The following is a 27,972-nucleotide window of genomic DNA, read 5'->3' on the forward strand; positions in this document are numbered from 1 at the left end:
CTTGATTGGACTATATCAGGTGGGGGAGAAGAGCCATGCAAGGAACGCGAAGAGAGCACAGCATAAAGACGGAAAATCACGGTGGTGCTCCAGCATGACCACAGCCACTTGGCTGAAACCCATAAATAAATAAATAATATATATATATATATATATATATATATATATATATATATATATATATATATATATATATATATGTATATATATGTGTGTGTGTGTGTGTGTGTGTGTGTGTGTGTGTGTGTGTGCGCGCGTGTGTGTATATGTGTGTATGTATGTATGTATGTATGTATGTAAGTATGTATGTATGTATGTATGTATGTAAGTATGTATGTATGTATGTATAGTAACCTCTCGCCATATCGCGGTTAACCTATCACAGTTTATTATTTAAGCTTGCGTCGATTTCCCCGTGGGGTTGTTTTGAATTTATAATAAAATAAATATATATATACACAGTAGTTTCTACTTCGCTGATTTTCACCTATCGCGAAGGTTATTGGGACGTAACACCCGCACCAGTCGAAGGATTACATATATATATATATATATATATATATATATATATATATATATATATATATATATATATATATGATAAATTTACATTGCATACCGAATTTCATGGCACGTCACGAGTTTCTTATTGTATTTTATTTCATTTCATTTATTTTTCTTTCTTTCTACCCTCATAACATGCAGGAAAGCTTACCTTGTAACACATACAGTCTCACGACAACGATTCGATTACAAGTAAACAGATACAACTAATCCCACTCCTCTTTCTCTCTCTTACCTGCGCCTTCCTTCCCTCTCTTAGCTCATTCTCCTACTACTACTCTCTTTTTGCAACTGTTTGTTCCTCTCTACTTCCTCTTGCCTGCACTTCTACTTCGCATACTCTCTTTCTCTCTGTCTCTCTCTTTCTTTCTCTCTGTCTCTCTCTTTCTTTCTCTCTCTCTCTATATATATTTTACTTATGTCCCTCGTTCCCTTTCTCTCTCACTCTGCCTTACATATCTGTCTTCTTTCCTTTCTTTTCTACCTTCAATACATACACACACTATCTCACATTCACACCTACTCGCAAGCCAGCTTCGAGTCAGTTTACGGAATCTTAGCTTTTACACCGACACCAATATTTCTTTGATCTTGGATTTTTCGTCTGGAAGGAATCCACAAGTAAGAGCTTTTCTTGTTGTAGATGTTGCTGTTGTTGGTGATGTTGATGTCAGCGGTGGTTTTTTTTTTTGTTTTTTTTGTTTCTTGGGGTATTGGTGACGGCGACGCGGACTTTGTTGATAGAATTCTCAATGTTACTATGTCAATGATGTCGAAGTCGCTATGTACAAAAGTTTTTGAGTGTGTGTGTTTGTGTGTGTGTATATATAAGACTAGTGTAACAATAATTGCATTATATATATATATATATATATATATATATATATATATATATAAACAAATAGTAAATGAGTATATGCATATATACGTACAGGTATGTGCATACCGACATCCACCTGTATGTATAGGTGCATATCTGGGTACAGGACATTGCAACAAAACGTAGACAAGAAAACACAAGCCACATAGAGAACATTTTCCTTCATCAGCTACCCCCGTTTTAACACCGGCGTTTCGAAGAGCTGGGTAGGACGCATCGTTAAAACGGCTCTTCCCATGGACCGCAAATTAAATACACACATAAACACGTAGACATTTACATACATAGTCGCAGGTGTGGCTGTGTGATAAAAAGCTTGCTTCCCAACCACAAGATTTCAAGTTCAGTCACACTAAGTAGCACCTTGGACAAGTGTCTTTTGCTATACGCGTATGTATGTATGTCATTATTTCAGTTTATTTTAAGGTTTTTTGCCAATAGAGAAAGAATCGGTTTCTAACCTAGATCCAAGTCTCCTCCATTGGAATTTCAACACCAACAGGGTATTTTTGTTTGTATGTATGTATGTTTTATGTGAATATGTATGTATGTATGTATGTATATATGTAATTGTGGATGCACATGGCTTTGTGGTTAGGGTGTTGCAGTTATGATTGCGTAATCGTGTTTTCGATTTCCAGACCAGTCGTCGTGTAGTGTTCTAGTGCAAAACACTTCATTTTACGTCGCCCTGCGCTCATTTCGTCATCTGATATGTGGCACGTCGTGTACCTGTACAGGTAATGTTGATTTGATGGTGTACGAGAGGTGGGTAGTAAACTTATGTGCAGCACAATTATTTGACCACTATAAACAATTCACCTGTGTGGTTGTTCAGCAAGAAATTGCAGAACCCACCCTCATACATCAATTAACGACGGGTGAGTCCATATATATATGTGTGTGTGTGTGTGTGTGTGTGTGTGTGTGTGTGTGTGTGTGTGTGTGTGTGTGTGTGTGTGTGTGTGTGTGCGTGTGTGTGTGCATATATGGGTACACGATGTCACAAACCGTAAACAACATGAAATATACGAAAACAAATGAGTTGAATACGCAAACAACGAGAGAAACAAATGGAAAACAGGACAAGCAACATAAAGAACGACCCTTCATCAGTTGTCGGCTGTCGATCTATTCCTCATTTCGAGCATTGAACGACAGTATGAGTCTTCGAACGCAGTTGCTCCCACAAAAGCCAATATATAAATAGATAGATAGATAGATAGATAGATAGATAGATAGATAGATAGATAGATAGATAGACAGATAGATGGGTAGGTAGGTAGATAGATAAATAGATAGATAGATAGATAGATAGATAGATAGATAGATAGATAGATAGATAGATAGATAGACATGTCGATAGGGAAGGAGGAAGATAGGTAGGTAAGTAGACTTACACACACACGTTTGCATGTATGTGTCGACGGATGGATGTTTATGTGTGCGTATGCGTTTAAATATATGTGTGTACTTGTTCGTCGTTGTGAATGTACCCAAAGGCATAATGTGTGTTTGTCTTAACCCTGTGCTTCTCATGGTGGGCGTTACTCACCCACCGTCCCACTCTGGGCGGCTGTGAAAATTTTCATATGGGTTTTGAGGACAAAGAGAGCAAAAAGGGCGAGAGATTCATGTGTACTGTTACTTAAGCCTATGTTTTGCTTATGGACATATTGAATCGCACGGTGGGAGAAATCGAAACCACATTCTTACGACCATGAGTGCAACACCCTAACCACTAAGCCACGCGTGTCCCCTCTATTTGAATCACTACCTAAATATGAAAAATTAAATTATTGATTAATAAATAATAAGTTTCTTATACTCTTTACTTGTTTCAGTCACTTGACTGCGGCCATGCTGGAGCACCGCCTTTTAGTCGAGCAAATCGACCCAGGACTTATTCATTGTAAGCCTAGTACTTATTCTATCGGTCTCTTTTGCCGAACCGCTAAGTTACGGGGACGTAAACACACCAGCATCGGTTGTCAAGCGATGTTGGGGGACAAACACAGACACACAAACACACACACACACACACACACACATACATACATATATATATGTATGTATATATATATATATATATATATATATATATATATATATATATATATATATATATATATATATATATATATATATATAAGATATTACGATAAACTATTTATTTGTCACAACAACGATAGCAATAACGTCAACATGAACAATAATAATGATCCTTTCTACTACAGGCACAAGGCCTGCAATTTGGGGAGGACAGGGCAAGTCGATTACATCGATCTCAATACGTAACTGGTACTTATTTTACCGACACCGAAAGGATGAAAGGTAAAGTCGACCTCGGCGTAATTTGAACTCAAATGTTGCATTTGAAAAAAGAAACATTAAAATTGTCTTTTTAAGTTTTAGAATATTTATTTGTTTAATCAAAATATGATCCTTGTTCATTTATGACCTTCATCCAACGTTCCTCTGAGGCATATATTCCATCCTCAAAGAATTTGTCATCTTTTACACTGATAAACTGTTCGAATGCTTCAACTGCCATTCAATTCATCATGCCGAATAACTAACTGATTTTAGTCTCCTTGTTGGTTCATCTTTAAGGCTTTCATTTCCTGAACGAAATCCTTGGAATCATCTCTGAACAGTTCTAATGTCAACAGAATCGTTACCAAAAGCCCGCTTGATGTTTCGTAGAGCTTCGGTGGCAGAGTGACCCAACTTGTATTTGTACAAGAAAATCACTCGGTATTGTTCAGTTGTCAACATTGTCAGAAGAGCTGTGGGTAGCAATTTTGAATAATAGTATTGCCAAGAAAGAAAAAAGAGTTAAAAGTAAATGCAAGCATATACATAAAAACTCATTAAAAATTCATCTATAGGTAACTCATAAGAAACCCATTTAAAATACATTTCATGTGAGACAACCTAATACATACACACACACACACACATATACATACAAACACACACACATACATACATACAGTGTATGATTGGTAAATTGTCACTATTTTATATTTTTAATTTCGCGCATGCACAATGTTTTTGATTTTGTCGACTACACAGTATAGTAGAGTCAGTTGGGCACCGTCTATGAGGAAAACAGCACCATGACGCAATTCACTCTGCCAGATAATTGGAAACGACATATGTGTACTGCTTGGTATTCGCGCTGGAAGCTCCAATATGAACATTTCAGAGTATTTCGGTATCAATCTGAGGACAGCGCAATCCGAGGATTACGTACCGAGAGTGATAAAAATCAAACGTCCAGTCAGCATCATGGTGTTTAAAGTGATCACTAGTCATGGTGATGTTATGTCTCCATTCATCTTTCCACACGACCTCTGAATCAAAACGGAGGCCTATATCAAGTGCCTGGAGGAGGTAGTGCTGTCCTGGGTCAAGAGGGTGACTGCTGGAAGACCCTATGTCTGGCAACAGGACTTTGCACCCTGCCACACAAGCAGGAGAACCCAGTCATGGCTGTCAGGTAATTTCTGCGACCACATCACCCCTAACATCTGGCCACCTAACTCCCAAGACTGCAACCCCCTTGGTTATAATTTGTGGGGCGCAATTGAGCGAGAGACCAACAAAGATCTTTGTAACACCAAAGATGAACTGAAGGCAAGGATTATGGCAGCATTCACCAGCTTAAACAAGGAGACTGTCCGGAAGAGTTGCAAGAGATTCCGAAGTCCTCTCGAGGCCGTGGTTGAAGTCAATGACGATTTTATTGAATAAAATTTACTCTAGTATTTCAAGGTATCTGTATGTTATTTTGGTAAATATATCTGTTAAAACGACATGTCAATGTTATTTCATTTTTGCATAATTTAGACGACAGTTTATTCACCGGACCCTTTCTCTCTCTCTCTCTCTCTCTCTCTCTCTCTCTCTCTCTCTCTCTCTCTCTCTCTCTCTCTCTCTCTCTTTGTGTGTGCGTGCGTGCGTGTGTGTGTGTATCATGTAGGCATGTATAAACATATACGATTCATGTAACATGCTGTACTAACTGTGAAGAGGACACAGTCCAGTGACATGATTTCAGCATACCCTGGTTCGGGTGGTTACATGTTAATAACCCATAGCTGAGGTCCTAACAGGTGCTACTATTTCGAGTCAGAGGAGATCTAGGAACAATAGCGGCTCAGAAGTGATTCCACACTCTTTAAAACACTCGAACTGCCGAGCCGGGCCCTACTACCGGATTCAGTTTTAAAATATCTAGGACAAGATGTGTGTGTGTATTGGCACTCCGTCGCTTACGACGTCGAGGGTTCCAGTTGATTCGATCAACGGAACAGCCTGCTCGTGAAATTAACGTGCAAGTGGCTGACCACTCCACAGACACGTGTACCCTTAACGTAGTTCTCGGGGATATTCAGCGTGACACAGTGTGACAAGTCTGACCCTTTGAATTACAGGCACAACAGAAACAGGAAGTAAGAGTGAGAGAAAGTTGTGGTGGAAGAGTACAGCAGGGTTCGCCACCATCCTCTGCCGGAGCCTCGTGGAGCTTTAGGTGTTTTCGCTCAATAAACATTCACAACGCCCGGTCTGGGAATCGAAACCGCGATCCTATGACCGCGAGTCCACTGCCCTAACCACTGGGCCATTGCGCCTCCACAGGACAAGATTACCTCATGCTAAAACCGTTCAACTAGATCCGTACTCAACCTGCTGAAGGTAGTGGGCCAAATCTTTTACAAATCACTCCCTGACACTTTGAGTATTGTGCGAAATGCTAAGATAATACGTTTCTTCTTTGTGTTATCTACGGACTGATGACCACAGTGTCCATAAACATAGGATTGTGAGAGATTAATGGAGAAGCCAGGTGTGTTGACGTGGTTGGCTACAGGTTTGTCTGGAATGTAATGAAGAACACTGCATACAATTGCTTGTCGGATCGATCTCTCAAACGACAGCCTGTTCTTTCTCAATATACTGATTACCTTAAAATTACTACAGCTGGCCTACTCGTTCTGTGACTACAACCAAGTTGGACGCACAGAAAATCTCGACAACGTATTGATCCGACCACGTGTATTAATGTTTATCCAATGTAATTATGTATCTGCATAACAAATTGTATAAATTATTTATTTAATAGAAACTAAAGATTTGCAAACCACTTGACTTCGGGATTCGATCTCACATGGCGCCGTAACTGTTTTTAAGTTTCTTTTACCGTACCAATATCTTGTCGGTAAACTTCAATAGACAGAAACTATGCAGATCTCTCTCTCTATCTCTCTCTCTCTCTCTCTCTCTCTCTCTCTCTCTATCTATCTATCTATCTCTATTTCTCTCTCTCTCTCTCTCTCTCTCTCTCTCTCTCTCTCTCTCTATATATATATATATATATATATATATATATATATATATATATATATATATATATATATATATATTATATATACATATATATATACATACATACATATATCTATCTATATGTATGTGTGTGTGATATACATAGCGTGTTCGGGATAAATTTGTCGATTTTTTATGTCTCTTTTTTTTCAGGAACAGCTCCATGTATGGGTGAAGAGTTAACAGCGTTGGAGAGCATAAACATTAAGTGGCAATTGAGAAAAAATTAGCTGACATGGAGGATAGGAAGCTACCTGAATATTGGAAAAGTGTTACCTGTGCCATGTTGATTCGTGCATGGTATCAAAATGCTGGCATCATTACTGCTGCCCAGTATTCTGTAACACTGTGAAGGCTGTAAGACATGACATGACAGCTGCAACGGAGACTACGAAGCCGTAGTCAGCAGCAAGGAACACAGCGGACGTCCTGAATGCGTCCACACACCGGAATTTATCCAATAACTACAAGGAACAGGGCCTTAGGCTCAATTCAGACGGCTGTATGAAGCTGCCGGAGACTGGTCAATCCCTGACCGAAAAGAGTTGCTGAAGGAAGACCGTATGTGTGACAGGAGGATTCGGCTCTTTGCTATACTTCCGGAAAGAGTCAGCAGGGGTTGTCAGAAAATTTTTACGACTTTACCAGCCCCAGTTTCTGGTCTCCTGGTTCCCCCGAGTGTAAGCTCGTGGATTACTATGTGTAAGGCACGGTTGAGAAAGACACCAATCGCTCTCCCTGCAACACCAAGGCCAAACCGGTAGCCAAGATCAAGGAGGTGTTCAAAAATCTTTCAAGGAACACCACTATCCCCTGCCGGAGCCTCGTGGAGCTCTAGGTGTTTTCGCTCAATAAACACACACTGAGAATCGAAACCGCGATTCTATGACCGCGAGTCCACTGCCCTAACCACTGGGCCATTGCGCCTCCACACTTCAATATACAGCTTATTTATAACCCTTTGTTACTCGCGTTTCTTTTCTTAACCATTCCTCAGTCAAAGACAGCTTGCAGGATGGACAGCTCTCTCTCTCTCTCTCTCTCTCTCTCTCTCTCTCTCTCTCTCTCTCTCTCTCAGTCGAAATTTATCAGTGTTGTTCGACATGGTGTTAACTTCCAGTTTGTTCGGTGATCGGAAGGAATACTGGTTCATTGCGTTCTGATTTATCATATGCCGACGTGCGTAATCATGTGTGCATACCACTAGTGTACGCTCTAAACTAGGTTTATAGCTTTATAAACCTTGATCAACTAGCTATAAAGAAAGGAAAACGGTTCGAGGTGTTTCAGGTTTTTGTACGTGTTTATGGATATTATTAGCATATATATGTGTCTGTGTGTGCGTGTGTGTGTATGAGTATGTGTGTACGTATATATTTATACATATACGATTATGCATATGCGTATACGCCAATATGTATATACATATAAGCTCGTATACACACGCTGACATTTATGTGTATGTATGTACGTATATATATATATATATATATATATATATATATATATATATATATATATATATATAGAAGAGCTCTCATATATTTTGAAACATGTGTAGGAATTAAAGGAACTTTTATTTATATGCGTTTTGCTCCATTAATTTTATTATTCATATATATATATATATATATATATATATATATATATATATATGTAAGGGACGACCGTTCGAACTCATAAAAGGAGAAATGGTGACGAATGGAAAAACAGAGGACTCCTTTTATTTAAACGTGTCACACGGTCGAACATACAAATATATATCAAAGATGATGATATACATGATATGTTATGCGACGATAACATATGTGACCAGTAATGAAAGACCACAACCGTATAAGATGAATAACAGAGATATTTATTATGGCGTTAAAGATGTATGTCTGTGTGAGAGTGTGAATGCGACATATAAGAACATAATCAAAGACAGGCCGTCATACAAAGAAAAGTGTGTATGTGAGTGATACATGTGTGTGTATGTTATTACAGCAGAGAGAAAGAGAGTCAATAACACGTGAACAATTATACCAGTTCTTGGGTACACAATAATATGAATCTGTATGTGAAGTGAGTTGGCTGAGTTTGGCAGAGCTGATCACTAGTTGTGATGTCGTGGCATCGATGCCGGGCCGTGATTCTTGTTATACAGATGTTCGTCGCTGGCTGAGAATTTCTTGTCTGTTTAAGAACTCTTGTCTGTTTATTTACCGTGGTGAAGCTGAGTCACCTAACAGAATCGAAGAGAGAGATGTGCCGCGGAGGTTTGGTTTGGTATACATAGTAAGTCATGTTGACGCTGGTGGTGATTGATGCTTGGTAGAAATCGTGTTGGTCATGACGATGATGCTGGATAGTAGTCGTAGACTCTTGTTGCTGATATGGCGACGGCGGAGGTCATCGTGGCTGGACGAAGCTGCTGAAGTGGTCGCTGGCTGCTGCTGCTGTCGTGTGGTACACGGAACAGTTCTCAAAGAGAAACTGGACCGAGACCAATTTGGTTGCCGAGTTAAAGCTATTTATAACAAACTATGGGCTCCCGATGGCTTCAGAATTTTACTCTATCACGTGACTTTATTAGGGGCCGTGATTGGTCAGTTTGCGTTCTGGCGGGAAAGGTTCGTAGAATTTGCCGATTCGAATAATGATCAGTCACGTGATGACAAGGAATGGGTTCTCTACTACGCTCGCATTTATTTATATTTAAATGAGAAGATTGTATGTAATGGCGATAGTAGTTTGTATCTAATGGCGGGAGGTAGTTTCACTACATATATATATATATATATATATATATATATATATATATATATATAAGGAACTTATTGATTATATGCGTTTTGCTCCATTTATTATTATTATTTATATTAACTCAAAATACATCACTTTAACATGGAATTTCTACCCGTTAACCGGGTTTAATATCCCAGTTTTTTGTGTGATTTTTGCTACCCTGATAACTATTAACATATTTGCATTATCGAAGTTTTTCAACCAAGATAATATTAATATATACATAAATTAATATATATATATAGGCGTGCACTTACACATCCACGCTCGCGCACGCACACGCACACACACACACACACACACACACACACACACACACACACACACACACACACTTATCAAAACAGGAATTGGAAACATTTTTTGGTATCATTTATATAGGCGTGTTTTTTTATATATATATATAGTTGAAATTCACAGAGAAACAAAAGACGAAGACAGTTGTTTGAACAACAAACAGTTGTATTAGTTTGACGCTCGGGAAAGTAAAAAAGTCTTTTGTGTTTCATGTCTACACTCTTCAGCAGAAAGGAACAACAGAAAATAGACAGAGAGATAGAGAGAATAAGAAGACGTGTGGATTTAGCGATCAAGCTTAACAACTCATATATATTGTTTGAGAACAGATAATATCAGCTATGTCTTAATATTCCACTTAAATCTATTTCGTTTATTTTCTATTCTATTGAATGTTTCATACTTCTTCCAAGACAATCACCTAGACATACTCAACTAAGGAAATAAAACTCATTACATATGTTTTACTCCAAACGACCTTGTTATTTATTTAGGCGAAACGAAAATGTAAAAATGTCTTTTTTCTATAAATTAAATCTTTTGAAATTTTATTGGAAGTTTAAACCCATCAAAGATAATCCGGCGTCGAATCGTCTGTCTACCTGGGGTTTCTGTTTCATGTGTTAGGTCGTTACTCATAGCGGGAAGCCTGTACCCATGATTTTCGAAGATATTACCAAACAGGTAATGTCTATATTGTTGTTTTTCGCTTTGAACGTACGTAAATTCAAGTGTGCCAAGAAAAGTTGGGCGAGGAAATAATGCCAAGGGGTCGCTGTTCTAGGGAGAAATATTGAGTTGGAATGTAGTGCAGGGTCAATAGAAGGAGGCGTGGTAAGGTTGCATAATAAGAAGTGGACACGTGAGACTGGGTGGAGAAGTTATAAAGTTCGATAGTTCGGAGGATTGATTAGAGGTTGTTGTAGTTGTGACAGAATATTTCGCAGGAGGAGCTGTATCAGAAGCTGTCTTTATAGTGGTGGTGGTGGTGGTGGTGGAAGTGGTAGTAGTTGTAGTAGTAGTAGTAGTAGTAGTAGTAGTAGTAGTAGTAGCGGTGGTGTGGTGGGGTGGGGGGTTGTGGTGGTTTTGGTGGGGTGGGGTGGTAGTAGTAGTGTGGTGGGGGTGGGATGGTGGTAGTAGTAATAGTAGTAGTGGTGGTGGTGGTGGAGGTGGTTTTGGTGGTAGTAATAGTTGTGGTGGTGGTGGGTTTGGTAGTGTGGTGGTGGTGGTGGTGGTTTTGGTAGTAGTAGTAGTAGTAGTAGTAGTAGTAGTAGCAGCAGCAACAGCAGCACTATCCAATAGATGCGACTACTTATACATGTGGGATCACCATGGGACTTTATCTGAAGCTGCAACATGTGCAGAAAGGAAGAGATAGAAATCTGATTCTTTACTTCATGTGGCAGTCATTTCTTTATTTGCTTTTAAAAAGTGTCTCATTGCTGTTGAAAAAATGGTTGTTTTTGCAGGTCTTTGTTCATGGAGTCAAGGAAGGCTTAAAGTGGAGAATTTAAGTTGCGTATGGATGACACCCGAGTGTGGAAGGCTAAGGAAAGAGAGAAAGGTAAGATTATCTCTGTAACCTTGTTTGTTGTTTGAAGTGACTGCGAATACCAAAAGAAATGATTGACAAACATTACGTAACTACGATACAGCAGAGATGTTAGACTGTGAGTTCAAAACAAAAGATCCGTCAACGCAGGTTATCACAGAGCTGTGTAACAGGTAACATTGTTCCCAGGATATAAGAAACAGATGAAACTCGTGGACAAGAAACTTAGCGAGAAAATGCTCTCATTAGACACGTCCAAAGACAAGTGTCGTGATATTGAAATAATTTAGATTCCCAAAAAAGAGTGCGCGCGTTTATTTGTAACAACGGAGAGCAAATCACAGGCAGGCCAGTGTCTTCCGCATTGGAATACTGCATGTTGAACGGGATGGGGATTACACACGAGAAAGAAGCAGGTTGAAGCTTATGTCTCCATCACTTTTGTCATATTGACATTGAAGGACACAGAAGTTGCCCTTCTTAGCAATGGGATGCATTGGAGCAAGTGTCATTGAGGTAGATCCCCGCATATATACTGTATATATTTCTAGCTGGCAATTCGGATTCGCTTCAGGAGTGAGGTGGAGTATACAACACTGATGAGCAGAAAGGAAAAACTGCGAAATGTCGATCTATGCCGTTCGAGTTCGCTTCCGGAGCATTTTTGCTTCGCCTGTCTTTGAAGTATACTGTGTTTTTAATACGATGCGTCTTTTAAAAGATATTCCATAGAAAGATATTCCTTAGCCAAAATATCGCAGTTACAAGCGTTTAACAACACACATCCGTTATATATGTGATTTTGATAAGGATTGTATTATTGAGCTGCTTCTAATACAAATTCTGATTATATATATATGTCCTCCTGGGGCTAAAAGCAACACTATATATATATATATATATATATATATATATATATATATATATATATATATATATATATATATATATATATATATGGTGGTTGTCTACTCCTTAAACAGAGTTTGACCACCTCCTGCACCTACACCTTAGCCCTTTCATGGCGTCTGATGTGGCTTTTTAAACCAGACAGTGTTTTGAAAAAACACCCACACAGATTGCACCTCTGATTTGCACTACCAATACCTGCAAGTAAGTTCTGCTCATTGTGGATCCTAACATGTCTTTTAAGACCCCCATTGGATATACATACATACATACATACATATATATATCAGTGAAGGTACATGGCCTAGTGGTTGAAGTGTTGCACTCGCGATCTAGCGAACGTGCGTTCAATTCCTAGACTGGGTGATGCGTTGTGTTCTTGAGAATACACTTCATCTCACGTTATTCTGCAATCGCTTCGATATCTGACGCGTTGTACACCGTGCACTGTTCAGACAACGTCGATTTGATGGAGGGAGTGAAGTAATGCGCGCCACGAACATTTGATCACTATAAACGAATCGTTTGTGCAGGTTGTTCGGCAATAGGTGAACGCTCATAAGTCGCCTTCGACGGGAGAGTCCATCACACACACACACACACACACACACACACACACATATATATATATATATATATATATATATATATACATAATACAAAATGGGAATGGGACAAGAACGCAAAACATCCAAACAGTTAGGTGATACAAGAAAGGGACAACAAAACATCCAGATAGACGATACAAAGAAAACAAGGCCGATCATTCGGAGTTTTCTTTCATCAGTCGAGTTCCAGATTATCCTTGCAATTTCGGCTGGTTATACTCGAGATTGCTCCAATCTGGCCAGCCCCAAGGAAAAACTAAGCTAAGAGCATTAGATTCTTTGGAAGAAAGCAGTGAATGTATACAAAAACAAGGACGGAAAAACGAACAATGTTACACAAATACAATAAAAATAATAAAACATGATATAACAACAGGTGTCTTTCGACTAAGGACGAATTAAATTAAACTGGCGTGTGTGGAAATAAAGCCTTACGGCAGGGATACAAGGTTTCACAGGCACAGGGGGGAATATCGATGTTGCACGTACAACGGCCGGCCATGCAACGAATTCTTGATGTAGTCACAATATCTGAAGAAAGATTTTCTTAAATTAAAAAAATATGAATTATATTTAGAAAAAAAAAAGATTCTTTTCTTATCCTTCACCTCCCTTCATCTTTTCCCTCTGTCTCACTCTCGACTTCGTCTGCTTCTCCTCATTCTTTTGCTCTTCTCTTCTTCCTTCTTACACGGTTTCCTCCATCACTTCTTGTTCACGTATGAAGCTCACGGAGTCGTGCCGCACTCCGAACATGCAAATCAGAGGTGCAATCTGTGTGGGTGTTTTTTCAAAACATTGTCTGGTTTAAAAAGCCACATCAGACGCCACGAAAGGGCTAAGGTGTAGGTGCAGGAGGTGGTCAAACTCTGTGTAAGGAGTAGACAACCACCATATATATATACATATATGAGAGTGGTATTATACACGGAAAGACGATATCTGAAAATAACGTCTCCTCGACAGTTTTAATCACGCTCAAGTCTCGGTTTATTAAGAAATCTAATCCCTGTCGTTAATAATTTTCAAATATTGTTCTCGTTTACTTTCATTGTAATTTGCTGATGAACCAGTTTGTAACTATGGACGTATTTTCCTGTGTCCAAGTATTTTCTACAACGTATCCTTGGAGAGAAAACACGCATAGAAAAATACACACATAACATATACTACATACATAAATACATACAACGTACGTAGCTGTATGCGTAGCTAAACACATAGCTGTATGCGTGTTTTGGCATACATGCATGTGTGTGTGTATCCTGCGGCATGCTGGGACACACTGCCACCATGAGTTTACTCGATCACATCGATTCTAATAACTCTTAGATATCTTTATCGATGCGTGTATGTGTTGTAATTCTAATTGCTAAGTTACGCTTCTTAAAATGTATTGCTGTTTTTTTTTTTGTTAAATTTAAAACTTTTCACAAACATTTTCACGAATATTGACGCACATATAAGGTAGTCGCTATAAAAGCGGAAAAATTCGTGAAATGACTCTATATTTTCACAAGATCTATTTGAAATGAACAATAAGCGTCACAAATATATTAACACGTAAACTTTCAAAATGTCGTCCATGCGCATCGTGACAGCGTTTTAATCGAGAAATCCATGCTCGTGCGGCATTTTGAAGTGTAATTTGAGGGATGCTATTCCAAGTATTTATCAAGCACGTTTTCAATTCGTCAATGACGGTTATATGGCATCGATATTTTTTTGTATCTTTGCTAATAACAATCAGAGATAACAGAGACAATGAATGAGAAACCACCTATCGCACAGTTTGCTGTTGTCGTTGCTGATGTTGTTGTTTGTTCCTTCTGAAGCCACGCCTGGCTCATAAGGGCCGGTTTCCCGTTTCATTGGCGTATAGGTTCCCCACCTGGACGGGACGCTGGTCCGTCGCAGGCGAGCTGCTAGATGCAGGAGGAAAGAATGAGAGAAAGTTGTGGCGAAGCGAAAGAGTCCGCAGAAATTCGCCATCACTTTCTGCCGGAGCCGCGTGGAGCTTAGGTGTTTCGCTCATAAAGACACACATCGCCCGGTCTGAGGTTCGAACCCGTTATTCCTCGACCGCGAGTCCGCTGCTCTAACCACTAGGCCATGTTCCTCCACATCACACAGTTTATTGATGATCTAATTAACGGTTTTTTTTTTTGCCTTCAAATTTTCCTCTTTTCTAGCGACCACCCTTTATGTACAGACACTCACACACACGTACGTACACACATGCACACACAAAAACATATTTAACCCATTAGCACCCATGGTCCTCTTTTTAGGACCAGAAGGATAATCCATCATACTTCTGCAACACCTGAATTTTTCTGAGATATCTTTAGTTAGTCATCAAGACTGGAATGTCTTTCAAATATTGTAATAAAACTTTTTTTATATATATTTTGTATCAGATAAACTTAATACAGTTCTATATTTGAGAGATGAGGAATTATGTACATTATTTACATTCGTTACATTTGACGGATATTTGTCCTTATCTTTGTTTTTAACACAGCGATTCGGCTGATGTACTCTCCAGCCTTCATCAGATGTCCTGGGAGGATTTCGAACTTGGGTCCTCATTCCTAAGATATTTTTCCGATGTTGTTATCATTGTTGTATATTAAAAAAAAGATTTTTGGTAATAAATCAAATAAAAAAAACTTGGGCACTAATAGGTTAATATTGATTTCAAATTTTGGCACAAGGGCGGTAAATCGATTACATCGACCAGAGTAACTCAACTGGTACTTACTTTATCGACCCCTCGAAGGAGCAAAAAGCGAAGTCGATTCGTCGGAATTTGGACTCAGAACGGACGAACGGACGAAATGCCGCTAATCATTTTGTCCGGCGTGCTAACCTTTCTGCCTGTTCGTCGCCTTATATTTTATATATAACGTTATATATAACAGAGTGGAGGCGCGTGGCTTAGTGGTTAGGGTGTCAGCATCACGATCGTAAGATTGTGGTTTCGATTCCTGGATCGGGCGACACGTTGTGTTCTTGAGCAAAACACTTCATTTCACGTTGCTCCAGTCCACTCAGCTGGCAAAAATGAGCAACGCTGCGATGGACTGGAGTCCCGTCCAGCTAGTGGAACACGCGCCATTGAAACCGGGAAACCGGGTCCATGAGCCTGGCTAGGCTTTAAAAAGGCGCATTTGTTTTTTTTATATATAACAGAGTGTTCAAAACGTCTCTCTGCAGTGAATCTTTTGAAGACACCATCAACACCGAGAGATATTGCTCAAATATTGTCTATCCATCCTCCTCCCCTCAAATTCCAGGCCTCGTGACTGTAGTAGAAATTATTATTATTATTATTATTATCATTGAGTGAGAGAGCAGTGTATGCCATCAAGGTGACACTGGGGTAAAATATACGAAGCCCAGTATAGCCCAGTAATATCTGTAAGGTTATGTTCTGTTTACCTTGATATGAAATCACCATGTCGTGTACATATGGCTGTGATGCATGTGCCAGACGGGTAGTCATGATAAGTATATATTGGGCTTCGTATATTTATACCCTAGTGTCACTTTGATGGCATGCGCTGCTCTCTCACTCTGTAATAAATTGAGAGAAACAATAAAAGAGCGCTTTTTTTTGTTTGTTTGTTTTATAATCGAGAAGATTTCGTTATCATCATAAGAACACTACATCAAAATTTTCTCATCTCGAATACGTCTCACTGATGGTATTTCGGGGCCTGTGCAGTTTGTTTTGAACCGACATGATGATGATGATGATGATGGTGGTGATGATGATGAGGAGGAGGAGGAGGAGGAGGAGGGGGATCGTGGTGGTGATGGTCGTCGTCGTTGTGATTGAAGTGGTGGTGGTCTTCATTGTGTTAGGTAGGGCTGCTGCTGCTACTGCTGCTGCTACTGCTGCTGTTGCCGTTAGCAGTGATATTGCTGGTATTGATGCTGGTAGGTGATGATGACAACGACGACGACGATGATGATGATGATGATGATGATGATGATGATAATCATCATCATGATTATCATCATCATCATTATAATCATCATCATCATCATCATTATAATCATCATCATCATCATCATCATCATCATCATCATCGTTTTTAACATTGATACCAGAGCAGGTGTTTGTGACAAGTGAGGAGTGGGGCGTGAAGGTGAGGATAGTTCTTGATTTAATCGACCTCTGAAACGTTATTTCCATTCAAAGAGAATCGCTTGTCAAAGCGAAACTCTGCTAAATATTGGCTGGAATGTGATCCTTTATTAATAATAACGAAAGGTTAACGTTTGAATATTGAGCGGATTATAAACAAAAGAGAGGAAAAAAATGCTTCCGTTATAGGTAAACAGCTGGCTCAGTATAAAGACGTAGTGGTTATGACCATTCCGTCTTACTTTCCATTCCATATTTGGAGGCATATTAACCAATATGTCTCTTGGTCTGCAAGGCATATTTCAACACCAACAACTATAGACTCTCAACAAAGCTCAAGTGATACTTACAGTGTAGTACTACTCCCGCACAGCTGGGTTGGTTCAATCACGATTTCGATTTCACTTGCCCCAACCATGTAGTTGGGAAGCAAACTTCTTACCACACAGTCACGCCTACGCTTATTTCTGATTAAGAATTACATGAAGGGTACATGTGTCGCGCCATTTATTCAGTTTATCTTATTATAATTTTTATATATTTACTCTTTTACTTGTTTGACTGCGGCCATGCTGAAGCACCGCCTTTAGTCGAGCAAATCGCCCCCAGGACTTATTCTTTGTAAGCCTAGTACTTATTCTATCGGTCTCTTTTGCCGAACCGCTAAGTTACGGGGACGTAAACATACCAGCATCGGTTGTCAAGCGATGTTGGGAGGACAAACACTGACACACAAACACACACATATATATATATATACATATACATATATACGACGGGCTTCTTTCAGTTTCCGTCTACCAAATCCACTCACAAGGCTTTGGTCGGCCCGAGGCTATAGTAGAAGATATTAACTTATAGTCGCTCTAACCACTGGGCCATGTGCCTCCACTACCCACATATATGCTCACAAATATTTTAGAAATACATATGCACATATTTATTTAGAAGATTAAATATTTTCTTCCCATAAATTCCATATGACACTTTAACCTTTTTCTAGTATAAAAAAAAAACATTATAAAAGTCAGTCCATTCACAAGAAAAATTCCTTAACTAACCCAAGCTTTTGTTTTCGATTTGATCTCATAGCAACTAATATCCGATAATCCTTCACAATATTAATTCCTTTTTTTCTTTTCTTTTTTTTTTTCACTCCCTTCAAGACCTCTTTCATCAACCATTGTAGTAACCATTCGGCTTAATCTGTTTCTTCAACTTAAAAACATTTATTAAGCTTAATCCAAGTGGATCTCAACTGGGGTCCATATGACCCTGACCCGTGGGGTTCCGTATAAGGCCCAGTTGTTAAAATTTAGGAGTGGCTGTGTGGTAAGACGTTTGCTTCCCAACCGCATGGTTCCAGGTTCAGTTTCACTGCGTGGTACCTTGGCCATGTGTCTTTTATTTCAGTCTCAAGCCAACCAAAGCCTTGCGAGTAGATTTGGTAGATGGAAACTGAAAGAAGCCTATCGTGTATGTATATATATATATATGTAAGTGTGTTTGTGTGTCTGTGTTTGTCTCCCCCACCTTCGCTTGACAACCGATGCTGGTGTGTCTATGTCTCCGTAACTTAGCGATTCGGCAAAAAGAGACCAATAAAATAAGTACTAGGCTCACAAAGAATAAGTCCTGCGGTCAATTTCTTCGACTAACACCCTTTAAGGGGGTGCTCCAGCACGGCCACAGTCAAATGACTGAAACTGGTAAAAGAATAAAAGAATAAACAAAACAAGAAATAAAGAGAAATTGCAATGAATGTTCCAGAAGAATGAAAGAATTTAGCCAGAAGAAAAATTCAAGAGTTGAGTTAAAATGTGTTTATTATCTCCCTGGTGTGAAACAGAAATGTTTGGAGTGTTTCACCTGAAATAGTTGGTACCTCGAATGATCTTCCTGAACAGCTAAGTTACGGGGAGGGGGGTACTTTATCGATCTCCATTGCCGAACCGCTACGTCATGGAGTTATTTTATCGATCCCCATTGCCGAACCGCTATGTTATGGGGAGGGAGGGCATTTTATCGACCTCCATTGCGGAACCGCTAAGTTGCGTGATGGGGGGGGGGGCATTTTATCGATATCCATTGCCGAACCGTTAAGTCATGGGGCTCATTTTATCGGTTTCCCTTTCCAAACAGTTAAGTTGCGCAGAGGGGGGGGGGGTTATTTTATCGATCTCCATTGCCGAACCGCTAAGTTACGGGGTGGGCTGTATAAAGATATGTATGTTTGTGATGAACTTATACAGTTGAGTGTGTGTGTATATATATATATATATATATATATATACACTCAACTGTATAAGTTCATCACAATCATACATGTCTTTATACAGCCACCAAAATAATTATGCATAGAAGACTAGAAGACAAGGAAAATATACATCACTGCATACAATGGAAAGAGAAAATTATGATAGAAAAAGATTATATATAAGAGCTGTACTGCAGAATGGCCATCGCTGTGTTACATTCAGAAAACTGAAAGATCTAAAATATTATAATGCTACTGTTGTAATTTTGTATTATTTCTTTGAATTAAATAAAAAGAAAAAAGCTCTTATGTTTCACTGCTTTTTGTTACCAATGAATTGAGAAATTTAATTGCTTTTCTAAGAAAAAAATTTTGCCAGCATTTCCCAGGTAATGTCATGATATGAATGCAAACTAGTCGCTTAACAATGAACTGGTTTAGGGCTTGGCTATCTTCTAACAAAAAAAAACAAACTAAACACTGCTTGCCATGCAATGAGAGTTCAAGTAGGGAAACAATTTATTTAGTTATTTTTCTTGTTTTTCTTTCCTTTATTGTTTTTGCCTTTCTTTCTTTTTCCTTTTTTGTAAACTCAATTTATAATGCATGTATATTAAAATTCTGCTCTATCATTTTTCAAGTTATGTTGCATAAGTTGGTATTGTGCAGTTGCTTTGGCCATGTGGATTACAAGTTCGCTTTGCAGCAGTATCCTTTTGGGTTCAGTCTCACTGTGCAGCAGCTGGGAGAAAAGTGTCTTCTACTATATAGCCCCACATACATATATTAAGACATAGATGATAAAAATATAGAAATATAAGAAGATAAACATAAATATAAGGAGTACCATTGCCTCTTTTAATCTATTCTAACTATATTTTCTATTTTCATGTTACTCCTTATATTTTTTATGCTTATATTCTTATCATCATCATCATCTAACGTCCGCTTTCCATGCTAGCATGGGTTGGACGATTTGACTGGGGACTGCAAACCAGATGGCTACACCAGACTCCAATCTGATCTGGCAGAGTTTCTACAGCTGGATGCCCTTCCTAATGCCAACCACTCCAAGAGTGTAGTGGGTGCTTTTACGTGCCACCGACACGAAGACCAGTCAGGCGGTACTGGCAACGGCGACGCTCAAAATGGTGTATTTTACGTGCCACCTGCACAGGAGCCAGTTCGGCAGCAATGGCAACGATCTCGCTCGAATGTCTTTACACATGCCATCTGGCACAAGTGCCAGGAAGGCAATGCTGGGCACAGGTGCCATATATATATATATATATATATATATATATATATATATATATATATATATATGTATGTATGTATATATGTGTGTATGTGTGTGTGTAGGTTTGTGTGTCTGTGTTTGTCCCCCCACCATCGCTTGACAACAGATGTTGGTGTGTTTGCATCCCTGTAACTTAGCGCTTCGGCAAAAGAGACTGTTAGAATAAGTACTAGGCTTACAAAGAATAAGTCCTGGGGTAGATTTGTTCAACTAAAGGTGGTGCTCCAGCATGGCCGCTGTCAAATAATAAAACAATTAAAAGAATAAAAGAATGCAGTACTGTTTCTACTTTGTGGATTTTCACCTATTGTGGTGGCAGGGTGGATCGTAACACCCACAATAGTTGAGGTTTTACTGTAGACGTGTTTGTCACCGAGGTGACCAAATCGAGTAAGTTCAGAAAAAACACAGTCAGCAAAATAAAAAAGAATTAAAAAATAGACAAGAAAAAAGCCCTAGAGAAGAAAATGAAAACAGAGTAACTATTCTGTGTAATTTCAGAGTGAAAAGCCGGTGTGATGACTGAGTACCTAGAACATTGAATAGGAACAAAAGAGGTACAAAAGAAATGTCAGCATGCTCTCCTGAATATGAAACACTTTCTATGTATAAATGGGGGGATGACTAAGCTGAAAAAAACCGAGGAGGACAAAAATTTGCCAGAAAGCAAAACAATAAATATGCCTACATATGTACAAATACACATACATGTATAGATATGTATGCATTGTTTGTATGTATGTATGTTTTATGTGTGTATTCTCATACATATACTTGCATATCTAGACATGCTCATATATATATATATATATATATATATAAAGATTGACTTTTCGTAATGAGATAAAAAAACCAAGGCTGTGTAGATTTTAGAACATTTATAAATATTTATAAATGTTCTAAAATCTACACAGCCTTGGTTTTTTTATCTCATTACTAAAAGTCAATCTTTATATACACACGCTGATATATGACCTACGTTGGACCCCTTATTCGCATAATCACCGAACCTGGAGCTTAACTATGGTCTAGCTATAGCACTTATTCAGCATTACCTGAAACCCCTGGGTCTCATTGACACCACTACCACTCATAACCTCTCTCTCTCTCTCTCTCTCTCTATATATATATATATATATATATATATATATACTTCTATATATATATATATTTATATATACACATATTTATGTTTGTGTATATGTATATATACACCGTCTCCAATGAAGGGATATAATAAATATCCTCGAAAGCCTTGGTTTTTTTATCTCATTTTTTATCTCAAATCCTTATATATATATATACATATATACATACATATATATATATACATATATATATATATATATATATATGCGAGTAAAAATAAATACAAAAAAAGGTGGATTTTTTTGTATGATTGTGTATAGAGGAATATATTATTTTGCTTAAAAGAGTTCCAACACTGTCTGTTTTTTATGTTTTATTTATATTCCTGCAGAACTAATGTGGGGTATAGAATATGGAATATACAATATATAATATAATATACAATATATAATATAAAATAAAATAAAAATGGATGGCACCATGAAATAAAGTATTGAATGTAGATGAAATATTGAGTGTTCAATATAAAGGATCAAATATATAAATATATAAATATAAATATATATATATAAAGGCGACTCGAGTTTCAGGGCTATTTCCCTTCGTCATGGCCGGTATAGCTACATAATGAGAGACAGACAGAGTCATAATTACATACATGTACAAACATATATATATGTTGGATGTACTTCCTAGCCTTGCCAGCCCCTGTAAAACCATCTGACCAATGTCAGTATGGAAAACAGATGTTAAATGATGAGGATTATGATGATAATGTTGATGATGACAATACATATATATATATTTATATACACACACATTGTTGTCATCTATTTGTTTTAAACATTTGTTTTTTTTCTGTATATTACTCATGAAAACACTCAACTATAAACATTTAATGAGGCTTGTTTGTTTGTTTATTTTTAGAACATAAATTTCCAGTTTGATACTTCTCACGTGTGTGTGTTACCTGTAAGGTGTGTTACCTGTAAGGAGATTCCCAAGAAATTATTGTACACACAGGTGAGAGGAAAGAATTTATTCTTTGAAGTTAGTAAAGCATAACTACAATATAGCCAAAATATTATCCTTTATACTCTATTTGCTTTAGTTATTGGACTGCAGCCATGCTGGGACACAATGTTGTTCAAATATGTTCTAAATTTTAATTTGATCTTACAGCCTTCATTCTCGCTTAGTTGTTTGTTACATGTCTGTATGCAAAAAATTGATAACTATACTAACTAGCTGGATAATGATTATAATAATCAGTTGTTTATCAATTATATTAACTAGCATGGGTTTAGTTCAGTAACAAATTCCACAACAAACAAGATGAGGACAAATATCCGTCAAATGTAAATAATGTAAATAATGTACATAATGTACATAATGCCTCATCTCTCAAATATAGAACTGTATTTTTGTGTACTTCCATTTTATTTATATTTGGAAAGTTTTCTTCTACTTTTTTAATCACAAAGTTTTCGATTAATTCATCGCTATGACACCGTGAACATTTCAAAATTATATTTCTGATCATATAAAACACTTCAAATATTATTTTAGCAACTTTAAAGTGATTTTCTTTTGTGCTGTAAACCATTTACCATTTCTGTGATGCTCCACCCCCTCCTTTGATGCCGTAAGCATCTGTTTATTCAGCTTAATGGTTAATCCAGTGTTGATTAAGACCTTCCCAAGATACAACAAAATGTGTTTCACATCAAGAATCTTGCAAACCAAAAACACAAAAACAAAATAACATTTTTGTTTTTTATTTCAGTGTTTTTTTTTTGCTGTTGTTTTTCAAATGCTTTCTTCTTTCATATTTTGTTTTATCTTTTTGTTTCTTTTCTATTTTTATTTCTAATTTTTTGACTCTCCTTGTTTGTGTGTTAATCCAGGTGACAAAACATCAAATATTCTCTCTCCCTTCTCCCCTATCCACCATCTTGTTTTTACTCCCACCCCTCACATAACACTTTCATACTGTAACATCATCATCATCATCATCATCACTATCACCACCACCACCACCACCACCACCATCATTGTCATCATCACTTCCACCACCACCACCACCACCACCACCACCACCACCATCATTGTCATCATCATCATCACCAGTGTCGTTGTCATCACCATCGTCATCATTTAATTTTTTTCGCTCTGTTAATTATAAAAACAGAAATAAATATTTCTTAGACCAACTGAAACTGAAAGTTCGTTAATTTTTATTAAGTATGTTATTAATGATGCTTTTAATAATGGGTCTGATATTAGTTGGTAAGTAAATGTTCTAAATAGTTCATAACTATTTATAGTAACTCATTGGTAAGCAAGCATCCATACAAATCGGTGTCAGCTTTTATTTGTATTTCATGAGCTCACTCTGCTAATGACCACAGCAGTGTTCATCATTGAAGTGAAAGTATACCTCAGTGGAGAGTTACTCTTGAGGTAGTGTCATAACTCAGTGGAGTGAGGGTTAGCGTTGTGGTGATGTTTACATTCAGTAGAATAAAGGTTATTGTTGCAATAGTGTCACATCTCAATGGAGTGAGTGTTATTGTTGTGGTAGTGTCACACCTCAGTGGAGTGAAGGTTACTGTTGAAGTAGTGTCACATGTCACTGGAGTGAGGCTTACTATTGAGGTAGGGTCACATCTCAATGGAGTGAGGGTTATTGTTGAGGTAATGTCACACCTCAGTGGAGTGAAAGTTATTATTCAAGTAGGGTCACATGTCAATGGAGTGAGTATTCCTGTTGAGGTAGTGTCACACCTCAGTGGAGTGAGGGTTACTATTGAAGTAGGGTCACATCTCAATGGAGTGTCACACCTCAGTGAAGTGGTGGTAAGTTTTTCAAGTGATGTCACACCTAAGTGAATTATTGTCATGGAGTGACTGTGGTGGGGACTGTGATTAGTGGAGTGCAGTGGTGATAAGTAAGTACAATACCTGATGCTTCTATTCCTCTATTATGAGATTGAGGTGATCCATTGATTTACTAAATTTCACTACTTAGGTATGTTATCACAAGTTTTGACACCTATTGTGATGTTTGATTAATTATAGGTGTGTTGTGTCATGAAACAGAGGCCCCAATATACATCAGAGAGGCAGATATCTTAATTTATTATTATGGTACAACAACTTGTTAATTTTAACGTATGATCTGTCACCATCATCATTATCATCATCAACACAATAACCAGCACCACTACTACCACCACCACCACCACCACTACTGATACTACCAGCAACAAAAACATCACCAGCAACACCACCACTACAAATACAACCATCATGAACACAATTACCGCTATCATCACCACTATTACCACCACACCACCACCACCACTACAATCATTATGACTACAACAACTACTACAACCACCCACACAAATACCACTACCACCACCACCACAACAACAACAACAACTACCAACACAAACTCTACTGCCACCATCAATAGAACTAACAATGTGAAATGAAGTGTTTTGCTCAAGAACACAATCCATTGCCCAGCTGAGGAATTGAAACCACAATCTTATGATCATGAGTCCAACACCCTAATCACTAAACCATGCACCTCCACTTTTGTTATCATTGACACACCTCTGACATCACATGCGTCTATGTATGTATGTATGTATGAATGAATGTATGTCACTTAGTCACTCATACAGTGGATGACACGCAAGTACTCATGAATTGCATTTCTGCTTCTTGCAAGGCATTTGGACTTGGCATTAGCCTGGACAAGACTCTTGTAATGTTCCAGCCTGCACCAGGAAATCCACATGTGAAACCAGCTATCTTGGTTGAAGGAACTATTCTGAAGGTAGTCGACAAGTTTGTCTACCTGGGCAGCACACTCAGCCATTCTTGCTCCCTGGATGAGGAAATATCTTTTAGGTTGCAGAGAGCAACTAATTCCTTCCGGTCTCTTCAGTCTCGTGTCTGATCCCAGCATGGCATAACAAGGCAAACAAAAGTTGCTGTGTACCGTGCATGTGTACTGACATCGCTCCTCTACTCATGTGAGACATGGACCCTTTACAAGCGTCATGTAAGGGTCCTTGAACGCTTTCATCAGAGATGTCTCAGACACATTCTCAATGTTGGCTGGACCTCAAAAATTCCAGACACACAGGTCCTGAGGACAGCTGATATCTTGAGTATTGAGGCAATGGTGCACAAGCACCAGTTACATTGGACTGGACACCTTATTACGTTCTGAGTTCAAAATTCCGTTGAGGTCGACTTTGCCTTTCATCCTTTTGGGGTCAATAAAGTAAGTACCAGCTAAGCACTGGGGTTGATATAATCAACTATTCACCTCCCCCAAATTACAGACCTTGTGCCTATAGTAAAAAGGATTATTATTATTATTATTATTATTATTATTGAGTGAGAGAGCAGTCCTTGTCATCAAAGTGACACTGGGGTAAAATATACGAAGCCCATTATACCCATCATGACTACTTGTCTGATAAGGGTACACCAGGCACATGCATCACAACCATATGTGCGCGACATGGTGTTCTCATATCAAGATAAACAGCGCATGACCTCGCAGGTGGGGCCCAGTTAGAATTTTCTTCAGGTTGAGTAGTCCATCCCGTTCAAAAGGTCCCTGAATAAAGTTTGTTTAAGGATGTTGAGCAAAACACCCATGTTTCCAGAAGTGAATTATTCAAACCCCAAAGAATTTCTCTCAACACATGGCTATGATGCTCCCCCACTACTTCTGCTCATGATCAGAGATGCACATATCGTCAGCCACCAAGGGACATGCTCAACTGGTTAAGGTCAAGCAAATCTGTGGTATTGAGCAGAATATTTGCTGTAGGCCATCTTTTTATACCAAGACAAAACAATGTACATGATAACACTTCCAATCAATTAAGATCAGAAGCCATGAGAGCCACTGCCTGGTACTGCATCCAGGCATTATTATTATTTATTATTATTATTATTTTATGTAGCACAATGTAGCGTGTCACTGTTGTTGTTCATGTTGTTGTTGCTGAACACTGGGTCAGACCTGGTTAAGCAAACCAATGAATAGAAGCGTTATAGCAGAGAATGGCGTGTTCAACCATGCCTGCACCAGTTTTCATTCAGACAGGTGTATCTGTGACTAAATTGTTCCCTGTTTTTATTACGATGTTTGGGGGAAGGGGATATGGCTGATACTTCTAGTAGGTCAGGTGACCATAAAGAGGTTATAAGGTACAGCACAGGTTATGGGCTAACGTTTACGTAATGTGGCACAATGATAAACAGAAGGTCATTTTAGTGCATGAAGTTTGAGCTTCAACAAGCTCTTGTATGCAAAATCTAATAATGAACAACCCAGGTTCAAATCCCACTGGAGGCAGGATTTTGGGAAGCAGCAGGAGGACACTTAGGAGTCATAACCTGGGTGGGTCTGGCTCCCATGGAGTGTCAGGTATAAGGGCCAAAAGACTTGTCGGATGGGAGTTCTCTCCTCTGAAGATCTCTCCTGCTGTGTGCTCGCCTAGTGGCAAGTTTCTGATAATTATTATTTTCAAATACAAAACTGAAGGAAACACAAACATAATTGTAAAAAGAAACAAAAGGGAAGGAAAAAAAGAGGAAGAAAGGAAAAAACATCCATTCAACATCAAGTACCTCAATTGGTCACACACCGCAAGGTTCAATGGAACCTACAGAAGCTAGCGAACAAGCTCATGGAATTACCATGGGCGATGGCAAGGTTAAGGCATTGGAACAGCCAAGCACCCTCACGGGCATCACCTGATGCCTCAGTAGGGCAAGCTACCGATGGTGACAAGAACTTCGCTGTTAGTGGCCCAATGCCAAGGTTACTGTCGTATAACATGGGGAAATTGAAACACTTAAATTACATTTCACTTGTCCCACTTACTTTCCTTCATTAATCCATTCATTTTTGCATCATTTAGTCTATTGATTATTCAGTCAGTCCATATCGAATTTTGTTTGCCAGGTTCATTTACTGTCTTTTCTGGCACATGCCGATTATACTACATGTCTGAAGTATCACGTGTTAATTTTATCAAAAATCAACCGGTGAAAACTTGGAAAGTCCTAAATTGATGGCATAGTGACAGCAAAACAAACTCTCCATTTTTCTATTGAAGTCTTTCCGCACCCAAAAT

At 38.4% G+C, this 27,972-nt stretch overlaps 1 protein-coding gene across 3 annotated transcripts in view; it reads left to right on the forward strand.

Moving 5' to 3' along the window:
- Window positions 1-699: 699 nt before the first annotated feature.
- Window positions 700-27,972, forward strand: part of LOC106870807 (uncharacterized) — a 37,856-nt gene continuing 10,583 nt past the window's right edge. The window contains exons 1-3 of one of the 3 annotated variants that reach the window (XM_052973312.2): window positions 700-1,185; window positions 11,395-11,489; window positions 22,724-22,819. The gene's annotated coding sequence lies outside the window, so the exon portion shown is untranslated. Of the gene's footprint in view, window positions 1,186-11,394; window positions 11,490-18,605; window positions 18,627-22,723; window positions 22,820-27,972 lie in introns of those variants that run through there. The other 2 variants (XM_052973314.2, XM_089363839.1) reach the window with 2 other exon arrangements.

The sequence above is a fragment of the Octopus bimaculoides genome, chromosome 15, assembly GCF_046866305.1.
Source record: "Octopus bimaculoides isolate indiv1 chromosome 15, ASM4686630v1, whole genome shotgun sequence".
In the NCBI taxonomy this organism is placed as follows: Eukaryota; Metazoa; Mollusca; class Cephalopoda; order Octopoda; family Octopodidae; genus Octopus; species Octopus bimaculoides.